The 16,026-nt window shown below is 51.0% G+C and overlaps 1 protein-coding gene across 2 annotated transcripts in view; it reads left to right on the forward strand.

The window, feature by feature from the left end:
* The window catches only part of TIGD1 (tigger transposable element derived 1), a 29,421-nt gene that overhangs the window by 7,407 nt on the left and 5,988 nt on the right, over positions 1-16,026 (forward strand). The window contains exon 2 of one of the 2 annotated variants that reach the window (XR_004353158.1): positions 1,712-2,206. The gene's annotated coding sequence lies outside the window, so the exon portion shown is untranslated. Of the gene's footprint in view, positions 1-1,711; positions 3,221-16,026 lie in introns of those variants that run through there. The other variant, XM_032654451.1, reaches the window with a different exon arrangement.

Consider the following 16,026-nt stretch of genomic DNA (forward strand, 5'->3'; position numbering starts at 1 on the left):
TTTAGAAGAGATTTCATTAGATTCTGGTTTCCATTTTTTATTGTTGAAAGTCTGTTAACCTGGTTGTGGCTTCGTAGGTGATAAGTCTCCTTGTCTTTGGGGTTCTGTAATTTTGTTTTTGTGTCTAATGGTAGGTTTCTTTTTGCTTATACTGTTTGAAATATATTGTAAATTCATGGATTTCATTAATTCTTGAAAATTCTCAAGCATTATCTCTTTAAGTATTTCTCTTTAGTCTCTCTGGAACTCTGAGTAGATACTTGTTGAAATTTCTTATCCTATAATCATCTCTCAATCTTTTACAAGTTTTTCCTCTTATTTCTCTGTCCAGCATTCTGGGCAATTTCATCAAACATAGGTTGCACTTGATTAATCCCACTTCATCTGTGTGGAATCTGCTGTCTAACGCATCTTTTGAAGCTTTACCTCAAAAATTATTTTTTGCATTTATGAAAGTTCTGTTTGGATATTTTCCAAACATGCCTGTTCATTTAGAGCCTATCTTTACAATGCTTGCTTATAATTTTTGTAATTTTCTTTTTTCTTTTATAGGTTCATACCTAATTTGTCAGATTCTGAGTCTGGTCATTTGAATAATTGATGTCTTTGTGGGTCTGAGTCTGTTTTGTAGTTGTTCCTACCCATTCTTATTTATAGAAGTGTGTTTCCTTTTATGGTTGGTGCTGTTGGTGAGCGCATATTCGGTTGATCATCTGTGGAGATCCCTGTGACATTTGCTATGGCGAGATCCAGAGGGCCCAAGATGGGGACACTTTGGACCCTTCCAGGGTAGGAGTCTAGAGTTCACCTCTCCTGCTGTGCCAGGAGCCCAAGGCTTACCCTCCCCACCTCTGCAACCTTAGGTAGCTCTGATACTGGCAAGTTCTCTGAGGGCAACCCTGCGTCTTGTATTTTCTTGCTGGAGTTTCCCTCCTGGATCCCTCATTAGGATTTCCTTGAGTTGAGAGACTTCAGGATGTCCCTTACTTCCTCCAAGCCCAGTACTGACATGGAAAATTAAGTCCTAGACAAAAATCTAATTGTCTTGTAGTGTGAGGGGCCCTTCAGAGTTTCTACACTGCCATACCACCCAAAGTGGAAATTCTTCTCTTTGATTTTTCTTCTCTGTTTGTTTTAAACTGGATAAAATGACCAAAGGAGAAGACGTTCCCTTTCTCCCCACCCCCCTCCCCTCCTGGTTTTTTCCCCTCTATTTCCCCACCTGGTTTTCTCCCTTTTTTGGTCTATATTTGAAGGTACTGGTCTTAGAGGAGTCATGTGCTCACCGCCCCTTTTGTTTCAGCGAGTGGGGCAGAGGGAAAAGGTGGAAATAGAGAAATTTCCTGTCAGTGGAGAGCACTATTGACATGTCTGGGAAAAAGATAATTGTGACTTAAGAATTTTAAGCCATTTGGAGGAGAAATCTCCATAAGATAAGGTATTTACAAACCACCAATACACCTGCATATAGGATGTTATTACATGATAGATTAGAAACAACACAATACACAGACCAATTAAATCTATTCTATAAAGCGTGTAAGTACCGGGACTATTCTAGCTTAGCAACGATTTACTGACTCTTTTTACCACTCCCGTAGGCTTGGCTACATAGCATTTTACTTTCAGTTAAATGGCTCCTTGAGAACAGACGAATAATGAAAACAAAGTTATTTTGGCTACAAGGAACATTCTACCGTTTCTTTTACAGAGAGGGCAGTATTACACGTGGTGTGCATTTTGGAAAGGAAAAGACAGCCGGGAACACTGAAATGGTCCTCGTGCTCAGGAGGAAGCAGTCACTAGGGATGAGGACGTCTGTGGCCCTGTTACCATGAGAGCAGCTGGTGTGCTGTGCGGGCTGATTTCTCACCGTGAGTCAGAAACAGTCCCTTTAGACAATCCCAGAAAAATACCAGAATAGCGGGTGTACATCGGAACCCGCACACATGCCTGCCGAGACCGTCCAGGACGCTTCTCATACGAACCGTGACTTTTCAGGAGCATCTCCCAGCCCTTCGGAGCAGCTAGGTAATCATGAGAGAAGAAATAGACAGATTCTCCCTGCTCTCTTTATTATTTTACTTCCCACTAGAGGGAGATGCTATGAAGTCTGCTTGGTTCTACTGGAATAGCGCATGAGATTATGACTCTAGTGACAGTACACAGAGTTAGAAGGATTTGGTTTTCTCAGCATCCTCACCAGGTATACTGTCAGTTATAGTGGGGTAGAGATGGAATGGAAGCATTTTACGACTGGAGCCTTCCCATATGGCTCGGGTTTAATTTTTTTTTTTTTTCCGTTACGCGGGCCTCTCACTGTCGTGGCCTCTCCCGTTGCGGAGCACAGGCTCCGGACGCGCAGGCTCAGCGGCCATGGCTCACGGGCCCAGCCACTCCGCGGCATGTGGGATCCTCCCGGACCGGGGCACGAACCCGCGTCCCCTGCATCGGCAGGCGGACTCCCAACCACTGCGCCACCAGGGAAGTCCCGGGTTTAATTTTTTTAATTATTATTTCAAGTTGGGTGTTAAGAAAACATAGCTTACAGTGAATCTGATTCACAACTCCAAGCCACAAGTTTTCATTTGAAAATTTATCAGGTTCAGAACTAGACGGTCAGCCCTCCTCCTGGACTGATGGTCAGCTTTTCTAGGTCTGAGATGGGCCCAGTGCATTACATGAGAGGGAATGAGTTAACGGGCTCCGCCGTGTTCGTTTCATCTCACATATTCCCTCTGGAGCAGCAGGACGGCAGCCTCCTGACCACTGCATATTATAATGTTCGCTTTGCTGCTGCAAAAAGTATATTTTTTGGGAAAATGAGCGTGAGGCTCATTTGATTTTACGTCATCAGATGGGTGTAAAAGGCTGTTAAACGAGAACGCTAGCCTTTATAGGCTGAATGCAGAGAGTCCGTGCAGCTTACGGAGGATTTCTTCTGTTTATTTTTTAAATTCCTATAGGAGATTATTGATGCTTTATTTGACTATGGGTTTAAGAAGAATCTTTATCATTTAAAGATGTGTGCCGAAATATTCTACAGATGAAATAATAGGATACCTGGATTTATTTCTAAATCATCAGGTTTAGTGAATGGTACCTATGATTGAACAAGATAGGTTCTGTACTGATAATTGCTGGAGAAGGGTAAGAGAAACGTCAGTATTTTTGCATGTTTGAAAACTTTCATAATAAAAAGCAAAATGTTCTGTTGGGGAAATAATCTTCCTGCATAAATTCCACGTGTAATTTTCGTACACATTACCTCCTAATATGCTTCTCATCTTATGACTGCCAAGTTTCCATTACAGCCGCTGGAGAGAGAGTTTATAAAAAGCAGGTCCCAAGATGACCGTCTTAGTGTAATTCACATGAGAGAGTGGGTTGGAGTCCTCGCCTGTCAATCCATCCTCTGAATCTAGCACAAGACAGACATGAAAATATACTATGGGGTTGAGAGTCCTTAACAGGAAGAAATCTCTCTCCGGTGACTCTTTAAAATGTTATTTTGTGTTAAATTTTATGATATAGACCGTGAACATCCTAGAATTTCAAGTTCTGTTCCATTGATCTTTATGTCTGTCCTTATGCTAACACCAGATGATCTCCATTTCTATAGCTTTATAGTAAGTTTGAAATCCAATAGTGTAAGTTCTCCAACTTTGTTCTTTGTCAAAATTGTTTTGGCTATTCTAGGTCCTTTTCATGTCTATGTAATTAATAGGATCAGTTTGTCAATTTCTACAAAAATATGCTGGGATTTTGATAATGATTGCATTGAATCTCTACAATTTGTAGGGAATTGACTTATAAATAATATTGAATCTTTCAATCTGTGAGCATGGGATGTCCCTCCATGTAAATTTTCTATAATTTTTCTCAGTGATGTTTTATAGTTTTCAGTGAATTAATCTTGCACTTCTTTTTTTACATTTAGTACTAGGTATTGTATTCTTTTTGATGCTATCGTAAATGGAATTATTTTCTTAATTTCATTTCAGGTTGTTTGATGATAGTACAGTTGACCCTTGAACAACACGAGGGTTAGGGGCACCAACCCCCCATGCAGTCACACTGTGTATAACTTTTCACTTCCTCAGAACTTAACTACTGATAGCCTAATGTTGACTGGAAGCCTTACCGATAGCATAAACGGTCGATTAACACACGTTTTGTAATGTTATATATATTTATATGTGGTAGTCTTATAAAATGTAAGCTAGCGAAAAGAAATTTTTATTAAAAAATCATAAGGAAAATACATTTACAGTAATATGTGAATTTATTTTAAAAAATCAGCATGTAAGTGGGCCTTCACAGTTCAAACCTGTGTTGTTCAAGGGTCAACTGTATATGAAAATAGAATTGATTTTTGCACAATGGGCTTGTATCCTGATAAGCTCATTTATTAGTTCTAGTGAGTTTATTATATTAGAATTTTCTTCATACAGGATCAGGTCATCTGTAAATAGACAGTTTTATTAGTTCTTTTCAATCTTCATGCTTCAATTTATTTTCCATCCTCTCATTCTCTTCCTTCCCTTTTGGCGGAGCAAGAATTGCTCTCTGCGACCTCCAGCGCAGCGTTGAGTGGGAGTGGCCAGAACAGATACCCTGGCCTTGTTCGCAGTCTTAGGAAGGGAAAGCACGTTACTGACTATGATGTGTAGGTTTGTTTACATGCTATTCCTTCCTTGTTTATTGAGAGGGTTTTGTCTGCTTGTTTCATTACGGATAGGTGTTGGATTTTGTCAGTGAGATTTTTCCACACCTATTGATTGATCGGTTTTCAGATGTTCATCCAACCTGCATTCCTGGGATGAGTTCCAGTTGGTCGTGGTTTATAATCCTTTTTATATGCTGCTAAGATTTTGCTAAGGGTTTTTATGTTAAAGTTCGTGAGAGAGATTGGTGTGAAGTTTGCTTGTAACGTTTTGTCTGGCTTTGGTGTCAGGGTGGTGGTGGCCTCATAGAATGAGCTGGGAAGTGTTACCTCCTCTTTTTTTCTGAAAGAGCTTTTCTCTAAATATTTGATGGAATTCACCGTTGAAACCATCTGGGACTGAGCTTTTCTCTGGGAAGATTTAAAATCACCAATTGAATTTCTTTTCTTGTTATAGGTCCATTCCAATTTTCTATTTCTTCTTGAGTCAGTTTTGATCATTTGTGTTTTTCTAGGAATTTGCCGTTTCATCTTCATTGGTATAAAGTTCTGAATATTTCCTTATAATTCTTGTCAGTATGTTTGGTCGTGATAGCCCCTCTTTCACTGCCAGTTCTGCTCATTGTGTCTCCTCTCCTTTTCCCGGGCCAGTCTAGCACAGGGTCTCTCAACTTGAGAATTACTGACATTTTGGGCTGAAGAAGTCTCTGTTGCGAAGGGCTGTCCTGCACAATATAGACTGTGGCTGACGTGCAGATGGGCTTTGAGGTGTGTGATGTGAGGGGAACGTAGCGGGAGCAGGTCTGGGCAGGGGGGAGGCGAAGCTGTGTGGCCGTGCAGATGGGCTTTGAGGTGTGTGATGTGAGGGGAATGTAGTGGGAGCAGGTCTGGGCAGGGGGGAGGTGAAGCTGTGTGGCCATGCAGATGGGCTTTGAGGTGTGTGATGTGAGGGGAACGTAGCGGGAGCAGGTCTGGGCAGGGGGGAGGCGAAGCTGTGTGGCCGTGCAGATGGGCTTTGAGGTGTGTGATGTGAGGGGAATGTAGTGGGAGCAGGTCTGGGCAGGGGAGAGGTGAAGCTGTGTGGCCGTCAGAGCTGTCCCCAGACGCTGCTCCGGCTTCTCCTCCGGCCCTGCTCAGGCCCCCATGGCTCTGGCTGAGGCACCGAGGTTGGAGCGGCTGCCCCGCTTCTGCAGCAGGGGGGCAGCAAAGCCCTCCTGGGGGGCGGATCGGGGCCGGAGCTTCTCAGACCCCACGCACGAGGGCACCTTCTCCTAAGCGTCCAGATGAGGGAGACAAGCTTAGGGCATGAAGACGTGAGCTGTGCCCTTAGCAGAACTAAGGTCACGTTGGCTTCCCTGGAGCTCTCGGGGCCACGTTTCCAGGCGCTGCAGTGGGAGCGCGCTCCCGGCAGGGTGGGAGGCCGCTGCCAGTGCCCTCCGTCCCAGAAAGTGTGCTGTGCACAGAAGCGTTTGTTTTCCACTTTACCCACACCTGTAGCTGCGTGAGTCTGGAAAATTAACACTTGAATCCTAAATAATAATAGTGACTGTTTCCGGTTATTTTGAATCCACTGACAAAGACCTTTACAAGATAATTGCACTGATCAATCCCCTATGAGTTACAGGGGAAGATTCTTGAGTTGGTGTGTGATGAGAACATTAGCGGGAATTCTGTAATGGGGTTCTGTTTAGTAAGTGTAATTGTAAGGAATATATCGTGTTAAACTGCCTGACGTAGCGTCTTGTAATAACACATGGTTTCCATCAAGGAGCAGATGTTTTCAGCCTCCCCTTAGAATAAAACATCATAATTTAACCACACCCACCAACTCCACCGTGAAGCGAGAGCAAAGCACAGGCTGCACGTTTCAGATCTGTGTAATTGCAGCTTGAAAGCACTTTTTTGTTTTAGGGTGAAATGGCCTTAAAAAGAAACAACTTTTTAGAATAGCAGCCTAAGGAATCCTGGGAAAATTGTGTTTAGTAGGAACTGTAGCTGTGGTTTACGAACAAACACATGAAGAAACTGATTTCTATTGAAGACTTCGGGCCCCTGGATGTAAACGTCATGTCCCCAAGACAAAGCAGAGAAAGAGGCACCCTCGCCGCCATGTTCTAGATAATTTAACTTCACCATAAGGAGGCAGAGGCAGGATTTTCCCTTTCTGCTCACGTTGAATCCTTTCACGATTGTTCTTTTTTGAAAATCGACATATAATTTCTACCACGTAATTCATCCCTTTAAAGTGTACAGTTCAGTAGGTTTTAGTACATTCAAAAAGGTAAGCAACCGTCAGCGCTCTCTAATTCAAGAACTTTTGTCACGTCCCCCAAAGGAAACCCGGGGCCTAAAATGTTTAGCGGGAGCTCGCTTCTCGGTGTAATGAGAGGTCACGGCCACTAGATGGAGACATTCCTTCAGCGAATTTCTCTGCGAAGCCTCGTCCTGAGTTGTGCTCCGGTGGGGGGTGGCCGGGCTTTGGTGCTGGATTTCAGGGTCCTCCCGCTTCTCTAAAGGCAAACGTTGTTTTGTCAAGCAATTTCCCCAAATTGAGACGCTGAGGCTTTTTAGGCAGCATAGGGAAAACGTGTTTTAATTTATTCATTATATATTTATTATGTATTTGTTTGAATGTGTAATAGAAAAAATACAACAAATACATTAAGGCCATGATGTTATTTGTTTTACTTAGGATAAGGACACGTTTTTTGTTTTAAAAAGGATTACATTTAAAATTAATTTAAAGAAAATTATTAACTATCATAAGTGACGTGTGAATATGGCAAAAGCTGTGTGGGTGCCCAGGCCACTGGGCTTTGGGGACAGTGCTGGGAGGGTTCAGTAAAAAGCCCTTAACCGCAGCAAGAACGGGAAGTTTCATTTCCAGAAACGAACGATCCTCTCACGTACGCACTGAGAGTCCTCCACCTGCTGATCGGCGGGGAATCATCCCAGCTCTTACGCTCAGGTTCTCCCAGGCCTCTGAAGCTAGAGCCCTCGGATTTAGTTTATGCCCTCAGATAGCCATGCAGGCGGAGAGCTGCCCTCAGTCATCTGGAACCTCCTCGCGCTGATAACGCAGTTGGGAAGCAGGCCCTTTGTAGAACTAGAGGCCCACCTGTGCGTGCCTGGAGCCCTGTCTGGGACCGGGCCCACGGTAGGATCCGGGAGGATGCACAGGGTGGATCTCTGGGGGCGAACAGCAAGCAGCAGGGCTCAGCGAACGCCTTTGAAGCTGGAAATCAGGGTCTGCAAATAACGCTAGTGGGCGAGTGGCTTGGTGCTCCCCAGCGTCTTTCCACTCGGGCGCCCCTCCCTGCAGTGAGCCCCTCAGCTCCCCACCCACCGCACCCCACCTAGGACCGTCCTGAAGGTGTGCTCACCTCCTTCTGGTTTCATTTGAGTGACCACCTTGTGAGGCAAGAGGCCCCATTATCCATCCCTGTTTCCTAGATGAGGAAACTGACACCCGGAGCAGCTAAGCAACTTTATTGGCTACTGGAGAAATGGCATTTGAATTTCGGTCTAAGTCCAGATTTTCTCTCACTGGGTTACACTTTCTCAGGATTGTTCTCACCCCAGCACGACAATGCACTTGCACAGATCCACAAATGAGTCATCTCTCGTGGTAACTGCGCTTCTTTGTGGGGAAACAACTGGAATGAAGAGGCTGAGGCAGCACGGCGCTCCTCCTTGCCGTAAAGTGTTGCAAGTTTGAGGGAGGGATTCGCGTACTAAGGCTTTGCCTTTGTGAGAGCGAATTGTGGAACTGGGTGACCATATAACATGAGGGGCGACACTCCTCCTAGTAAAGCATCTGCTTAAGATGCTGGGGGATCCGCACGCATGACGAAGTGTCTGCTGAGGAAATGAATGGATGGATAAATTAGATAATAAACACGGTACCTGGTCTGCAGGGATTAACAAACTGCCACAATCTACCAACACTGCAGAACCCAGAGTTCTGCAGAGAAGCTGGTGTGGCCGCCGTCCCTGGTGGGTCCCCTCCCTGGAGCCGCCCGTAGGGACCCTGAGCCAGTTGTCACACACACGTTGGAGTGAGGCTCTCTGGTTTGCATTCTTTCCTGTCACCACACCGGGGTACAATTTACCTTCAGAAAGGCGTGTGCAAGAGGAATCTGTATCTCTGTAGTCAGTAACCTCCGCGTGAAAATGGCAAAGCCCAGTGTAGTCAACAAGGGGAGAAAGGACCGGGCTTCGGAGAGAAGCACTGATCTCGAGCCGGGGAGCGAGGTGCGGGTTCCGAGAGAAGCTGGAGGCACGGAGGGCCGAGGGCGTGAAGGTCACGCGTCCCGAGTGGAGCCGGGAGGCGGGAGCCCGTGCTGCGTGCACGGACCTCGGGGGCTGTGCCCCCTGCCCGGTGTGACTGGTGCCGGCGCCCCCTCACCGCCCCCGTGGGTGACCTGGTCACAGAGAACGCACGCGCCGCCCGTCTTGTAATAGAGAGCGAGCCGGGGAGGACAGGGGGTCTGCGGGCGGGCTAGAGTCTTGGAGGCGTCGCTGACGCCTGTCACGTCGACGAGACGTGGGTAAAGCATGGAAACCCGAGGGGGGTGGGGCCGAGGAGACCGCAGGGCTGGGAGGCGCGGGGCGAGGGTGTAAGACGGCGCCGGGTCACGCCGCGCAGCCTTTAGAGGCTCCCTGAGTGACGCCCGATGAAGCCTAGATGGGGGTCTAATAGTTGCCGTCGGTCATCGCCGGTGACAATCCTGGAGCCCCGGTCCGGCGGCCCCCGAGGCTCAAGAGCTGGCCCTGCGTGACCGGCGGGCGGGGGCCGGGCTGGGAGGCGCTGAGGCCCGGGGCTGGGCTGGGCGCTGGCAAGACTTCCGAAGCCTCCTCCTCCCTCTTCCCATCCCTGTTCCCGTCCCTGTCTCTCTCTCCCTCTCTCTCTCCTTCTCAGCACAGATTTTTATTAGCAGCAAACTTATCTGGAGATGACATTGGTTATCAATGTCAAAATCAGTAATTACAGGTACATCTCAATTGGATGGGTTACGTTTTATAAACCTGTGTAAAAGTAGCTTAGAGAAAGATGAAGCCACACATTAAAATACAGCGACGGCTATGGGTGTGTCTGCAAAAGAATGGAGAGCTTTGTGTCCATCACGGTGTCACTGTTCTCAACCCTCAAAGGTGCCTGTCTGCTGACTGACAGATGGATAAGGAAATGTGGTGACAGACACAGGGGAATGTGATTCATCCCTGAAAAGGAAGGAGCCTCTGACTCAGGCTGCAGCTCAGTGAGATGAACCCGTCACAACACGACGCATACTGTCCCATGACTCGTAAGAGGGACTCAGGGTCGTCAAATTCATAGAAAGTGGGGGGGTGGGGGGAGGGGCGTTGGTGTTGCACCGGGGCCTGGCTTCAGTTTTGCGAGACGACGAGTTACGGGGACGGGTGGCGGCCACACGACAGTGTGAATGTGCTTCAAATGCCACTGAGCTGTGCACTTACAACGCTCAAGATGGACAGTTGTGCGTGCAGTTTGCCACAGTTTTAAACACAGGGAAGGAGCTCGCCATTACAAGAAGGACTCGCACACACCGATGGGTCGTTGGGCGCTCCTCCGAGGTTGCTCTGCAGCGAGGGCCTCGTCTGCAGGGCTTGTGGGGCGCAGGGCTCCTCTGAAGCCCCGTTCCTCCGGAGGCAAAGACGTGAAACGTGTGGGCTTTGTTTTGATTCTTTCCTTCAGACGGGAAGGAGGAATTCCAGCATCACAGCGAGACGCTAGGACCAGCACCCGCAGTTGGTGTTTCCGGCACAGAGGGGACAGAAGCCTCGTCAGGGTGTCGACCCGCAGGGTCCCCTGGGAGAAGCTGCGTGCTCCACATACCGCTGCCTGGACGTACGTGAGGGCCACGTCCTCTGTGCCCTCTCCCAGCCCTTTTCACTCCGTGTCGTATGGCCGGCCGCATTCCATGCATCCCGTGGAAGGAACTTGTGACATATTTTAAGTGGATGTCATTCTTTTTCTCAAGTCCCATAAAACCTGCCCTAATGGTCCAAGGCCTTTTCCTCCCACTCAGACTCCCAGTGGAAAAGTCTCCAGCTGCCAGGAGCCTCCTTGTGGGTCCCTGTCCTCCTGCCGACTCAGGCTCAGGGCCTCCCCTGAGCAGAGGGCTGCTGCGCCTCGCCGACACGTGCCTCAGTCGAGCGAGGTGTCCTCGGAGCGTTCCCACGCCATTGGAAGCGTCTCTTAGCCGAAGTCACTGGTTTGAGGGTGGAAAGCACAGCTAGAACAGGGCAACCCGCCAGCTTACACGGAAGCAAAATAAATGCTCTTTTCTTATAGAAACTTCCCAAGAAATGCTACTTCTCAAGAAATGTTTTCGCTGAAACATTTAAGTCCATAAAAACTTTTTAGATTGGAGTTTCTTATTTACAGTTTCCAAACGTTGGCAAAGTGTGCCTCGGCCCAGATGCCTGGCAGGGGAGATCAGAGCTGAACAGAAATTTCTCACTTTAAAACAGAGACGTTTAAAACCGATAACATTTTTCACACGGTTGGTGACAACGCCCAGTGGACACGCCCCTTCCAGGCACCTTCTTTTCTGATTCTGGCCCGGAGGGAAGCAGGGCTGTCAGGCTACCAGCAGGAGGCCATGGAGAGGCAACTGTGGAACCTTGCGAGAAAAACCTGGAATCCGCCCAATTTCAGAGACTTCAGAGGCGCTGGCAGCTCAGAAACCCGTTGACCAGCTCGGCAGCTGAGCTTTCCATCGAGCGCCTCTCCAGACCCTGGGCTGTGTTGTTGATGTGGACAGGAGCCTGGGGGCCCTGCTGTTTCCTCGGGGGACCCTCTCTCTGAGCCCCTCCCTGGCCTCTGTCCCTGTCACAGCGACTAGAGGGAACGTTCCTGCTAGAGGCCACAGGCAGCCCGAGACCCACCGCGCGGGGCTGGGCCGCTGTTCCTCCCCCGGTGCCGTCAGGGGCCAGGGGCCCAGCCCTCCCCCACGTCTTCCAAGAGCCAACCTCCACCCCTCAGCCTCCCTGAGGCAACGGGGGAGTCAGAGCTGCCGTGGCCCGCGGGACCCAGGCCCAGGGGCGAGGTCACCGCCATGGGCACGTCTGGGGCGTGTTTCAGGCCTGGAGCAGTGTGAGCCTGACACCACGTGCTCTGTTAAAATGGGGCCGAGTCCCCTTCTGAAACGCGTGGGTGACGCCTTCTGGCTCCGGAGGGCCCTCCCTGCGTGCCTGCTCAGGCCTCCCCGCAGTCCACGCCGGCCGGAGCTCAGTGCCAGGGCCTGTGGGGTCAGAGAGCTGGGCCTCGACGGCCCCTGCACCTTGTGTTCCAGCCCGCGTCTGCCTGTCTGCCTGCGCTGCAGCTGTGGCTGGAGGAGGCGGCGGCCCTGCATGGCTGTGTCTGGGACCCACCGCCAGCCCCCAGCGCCCTGCAGTCGCTCTCCTCGGCGCCCTCCGCAGAGCCGCGCCATCTGACTTGCTTTCTGTCCCCTCTCTGGGCCCTGAGGGACACTTGCCTCCCACATGGAGCTCGATGGTCCCAGGCCCTCGCTGTGAGTCCTCTGGGGTCACCCTCCTGGGGTCACTTCTCCTGGGGTCACTCTCCTGGGGTCACTCTCCTGGGGCCACTTCTCCTGGGGTCACCCTCCTGGGGTCACTTCTCCTGGGTCACCCTCCTGGGGTCACCCTCCTGGGGTCACTGCGTGTCAACGCCCGTGTCTGTGGTCAGGGCGCCTTTTGAACCGCCATGAGGGTGGAGGATGGGTGACCTTCTGCTTCGTTTTTACGTCAAGGCCACATGGATGGTCCCTGCACAGCAGGGGCTCGGGGACGCTGGTGGATGATGATAGAGCAAGCGACTGAAGGATGAGGATGTCCCTCAGGCAGAAGAGCCACCTGGAAAGACAGACAGAGGGAAGGTGTTTAGAAATGCAGCCTAAAGAGTGTAACACTTCATGAAGACTGTGTCACGTGTTATAGACACATTTCAATAAATTGAACACATTCAATAAATTCAATACATTTCAATAAATGTAGCACATAAATTACTTTCCCTGAACGTAGAATTTTGCTGCGAGATGGCCTGAGCCTTGTACCTGAGAGTTTTGCCCTAAGTAGAAGTCGTTCCACATCTACTGACATCGTGGTGTCCCTGAGGAGGCCACCCCCCACCCCCTGGCCGGCAGCAAACCTGCCGCAGAAGCAGGGTGTGGTCCAGCCCTTTATAAGATACCCCACATTCATATTCGTCCCATATTCATGTCTTCATTTAGATTTTGGGATTTTTTTTAGTGTCAGAATTCGTATTTACTTTATTTCACTTACACTTTCGCTTTTTTGTTTTGGATCGTTTATTTTTCTGATGTTTCCTAGACGTTTCAAATTCCTAGAGCATTCCTACAAGCTCTTTGGACCCCATCACGCTAATAAAAAATTTATTTAAAAATCCAAGTATAAACTAACATTGAATGTAATTTGCCTTAGTTTCTTTAGTCCCCCATCCGGTGGAAACCTGCTCTTACGCGTCAGAAATAGGAAAATATTGTGAAGCCTGGCGGACAGCACACCGCACAAACCACCGTCTGAGCACTGACAGTGCCGCAGGACGAGGGAAGCGCCCGTGCCCGCAGGCCTGGGGTCCCGAGAGGTGACCCACACACCGTCGCCGGGCGGGAACCAGTCCCCCTGGACACGGGGGCCCCTCGAGAGCTCGGCCACGGCACCAGATCCTCTCACCGTCCACTTTTCTGTTTTGGCTTTAAGGCTTTTCACCCCCAAAGTATTAAAAGCTCATAACACCAAGATACACACGTAAAACGACAAGTACAGTTAAAATTCAACATTAACAAAAACTGATTCGGGTGGAAATTCTGCGTCCCTGGACTCAGACACTAGTTTCAGCCTTGAGCTTGGGCAGCGGGGGGCCCTAAGCACAGCTGTGCCCTCAAGGCTCAGGGTCTCGAGGGGCCCCGGGTCTCAGACCTGAGTGCTTACCCTGAGGGCCCGTGACGCGAGCTGCTGACAGAGGGATGTTGCCGACCACCCCACTTCCCATTTTCCCTGTGCACCTTCTCGTCCCCTCCAGGCCCCACGTTACTGCTCTGCTGGCCTTGGGGTCGAGGAGGAGCTGCATTTGCTGCGCGGCTCACACGGGACGGGACACGAGCAGGACTTTGGTGCCGACTCTGGGGACCTGGAAGGACAGCAGAGTTTCCGTCCCGGCCACCGAGGCCTCTGCCGGCTGCCCGCTGCCCCAGCCGGCCGCGTGTATCTGGGGATGTGTAGTCAGGGGGTCGGAGTGGGGTGGTGCCCAGGAAGGGACGACGGCCTGCCTTTCTCGGCAGGACAGGCCCAGCTGCGGGACCACCGAGTGGGCGCATCCCCCATCCCGGGCCCTTGGAGGGCCTGTAAGCGGCAAGCGGGGCCGGCCCATCGGCCCCCGGGAGGGCACAGCCCGGCAGCCTGGGTGAGCTATCCAGGCCCAGTGTGTGCCAGGCAATGTCTGGGGCTGTGTTCACACCAGGGGACGCCATGGGGACCTCAGTTCAGGAGAAAGGCAGGGAGCAAAGCAGGTGCTTTTCAGGTGGGAAACAAGCCACCGAGAAAAAGAACCAGGGGAGGGAGCGCTGTGGGCAGGGGGCAGATTTAAGTAGGACAGACAGAGGGCAAAGGTCAGCGGGAGGTGGGGAAGGCACATGGGCGTCCTGAGCAAGAGGGACTTCTCAGCCCATCTGGTGCCTTTGGAGCAGCGGCGGAGAGCCTTGCAGGAGGGGCCCCGCGGCGGGGCGGGGCGCGGCCCCCGTGAGGACCATGAGTGGGAGGCGCTGAGGGCCGTGGGAGGTGATGCCGCCTGCAAAAATGCCCAGGGGCCAATCCTCCTTGTCATCCCGCCCCCTGCTGCAGTCCCAGGGCCCTGGGATGGCCCCGGGTCAAAGGTCAACATGCTGGCCGTCCTAGCGTCGCTTCCTGTGTCCTGGAACATTGGGCCGCAGGGCAAGCCAACCCAGTGGTTCTGGGGCCCGGTTGTTGAGGAGCTGGGCACCCACGGAGCCCGAGGTGTTCACAGGGCAGCAAATTGAAGCCATGGTGAACTCTGACCCCTGGCCATGAGAGGTCGCAGCCCTGCGAGTCCCTCCGCTGGGCCCCATGTGCCACCATCCCTGAAACGTTTGCGTGCTCTGGTCAGTAATTCTACGTCCATGAGTAATTCCCAGGGGAGATTAGATGGCCCTCACATTGACTCACGTGAGGTGTTCCCTGCAGCATCATCTATAACCTCACAGAAACCACAGTTTCAAAGGATGGTCCTGCCGTGGGAAAACAGTGCAGGTGCTCGGAGATCAAGGGCCCGGCCTCGAGGGTATGGCTCCTCTCACGGGGGCTCTGGGCACCACGGCTCCGGACCCGGGACAGACGCCCCCTTGCTGTTCGGGGCTGGATTTTGGCCCAGGCTGCACTGAGTGGTAGTCCTGGCCTCTACGGGCACACACACGCCGCTCACATGCATGCACGCACACGCACACACACGCACATGATCACAGGCACACGCACGGCTGGGAGAACACACAGGAGCGCTAACCTTGCTGCATCTGGGAAGTGACGCTCTGGGTGACCTCCAGTTGCTTTTATTTTTCTATACTTTCCCAAACTCCATAATGAGTACGCCTTCTTTTTCTGAGAAAAAAATGGGTATTTTAACAAAGACTTAAGTGAGCACTTTGGTTGGACGTGAGGATGTCTCCCAGCTCCCCTGTCTGTTCACTCGGCCCTGGAGACTCCTCGGAAGCGGCTTCTCGTTCAGCCGAGCTCTTGGGGTCACCGCTCGGGCTGGAATGTTTGGCCGGCCACCACGAAGGTCTCCTGAGAGGCTCAGGGGCCTGGCCTCACCTCGCCTGGCCGCCTGGGCCCACCTCCAGCCCGCCACCGCCCCTCGGTCACACCCAAGTCTTCCACCAACACCCGGGACCCCTCAGACCCTGGGAACCACTGGGCCACCAGACGGGAAGTCTCGGGGAGGCCTGTGGTCAGTCGCTGAGGTGGCCTCGTTCTGAAGCCTGGGACAGTCTGTAGTTCTCAGCTTTTATTTCTGAACTTTGTGTTCAGTGTTTAAGGACGTGGACATTCAAAACGGCTTTTGCTTCTTTCCCTTTCTCCCTAAGTGACCTTAACTCAATGTTCTCTCTCCTGGAAAGTCACAAGTGGGGGTTCCCCTCGGCGTCCTTGGAGAGAAGGAGCCACGGGACAGCTGGGCCCCGACCGCAGGGGTGGCTGGCAGGAGGGGCTCCGGGTTGGCCTGGCCGGGCCTGGGCTCCCAGGCACTCAGTCTGCGGCCCTCCATTGGCCTGAGAGGAGATGTGACTCCTGGAGGCCCCAGA

The sequence above is a fragment of the Phocoena sinus genome, chromosome 14, assembly GCF_008692025.1.
Source record: "Phocoena sinus isolate mPhoSin1 chromosome 14, mPhoSin1.pri, whole genome shotgun sequence".
Taxonomy (NCBI): Eukaryota; Metazoa; Chordata; class Mammalia; order Artiodactyla; family Phocoenidae; genus Phocoena; species Phocoena sinus.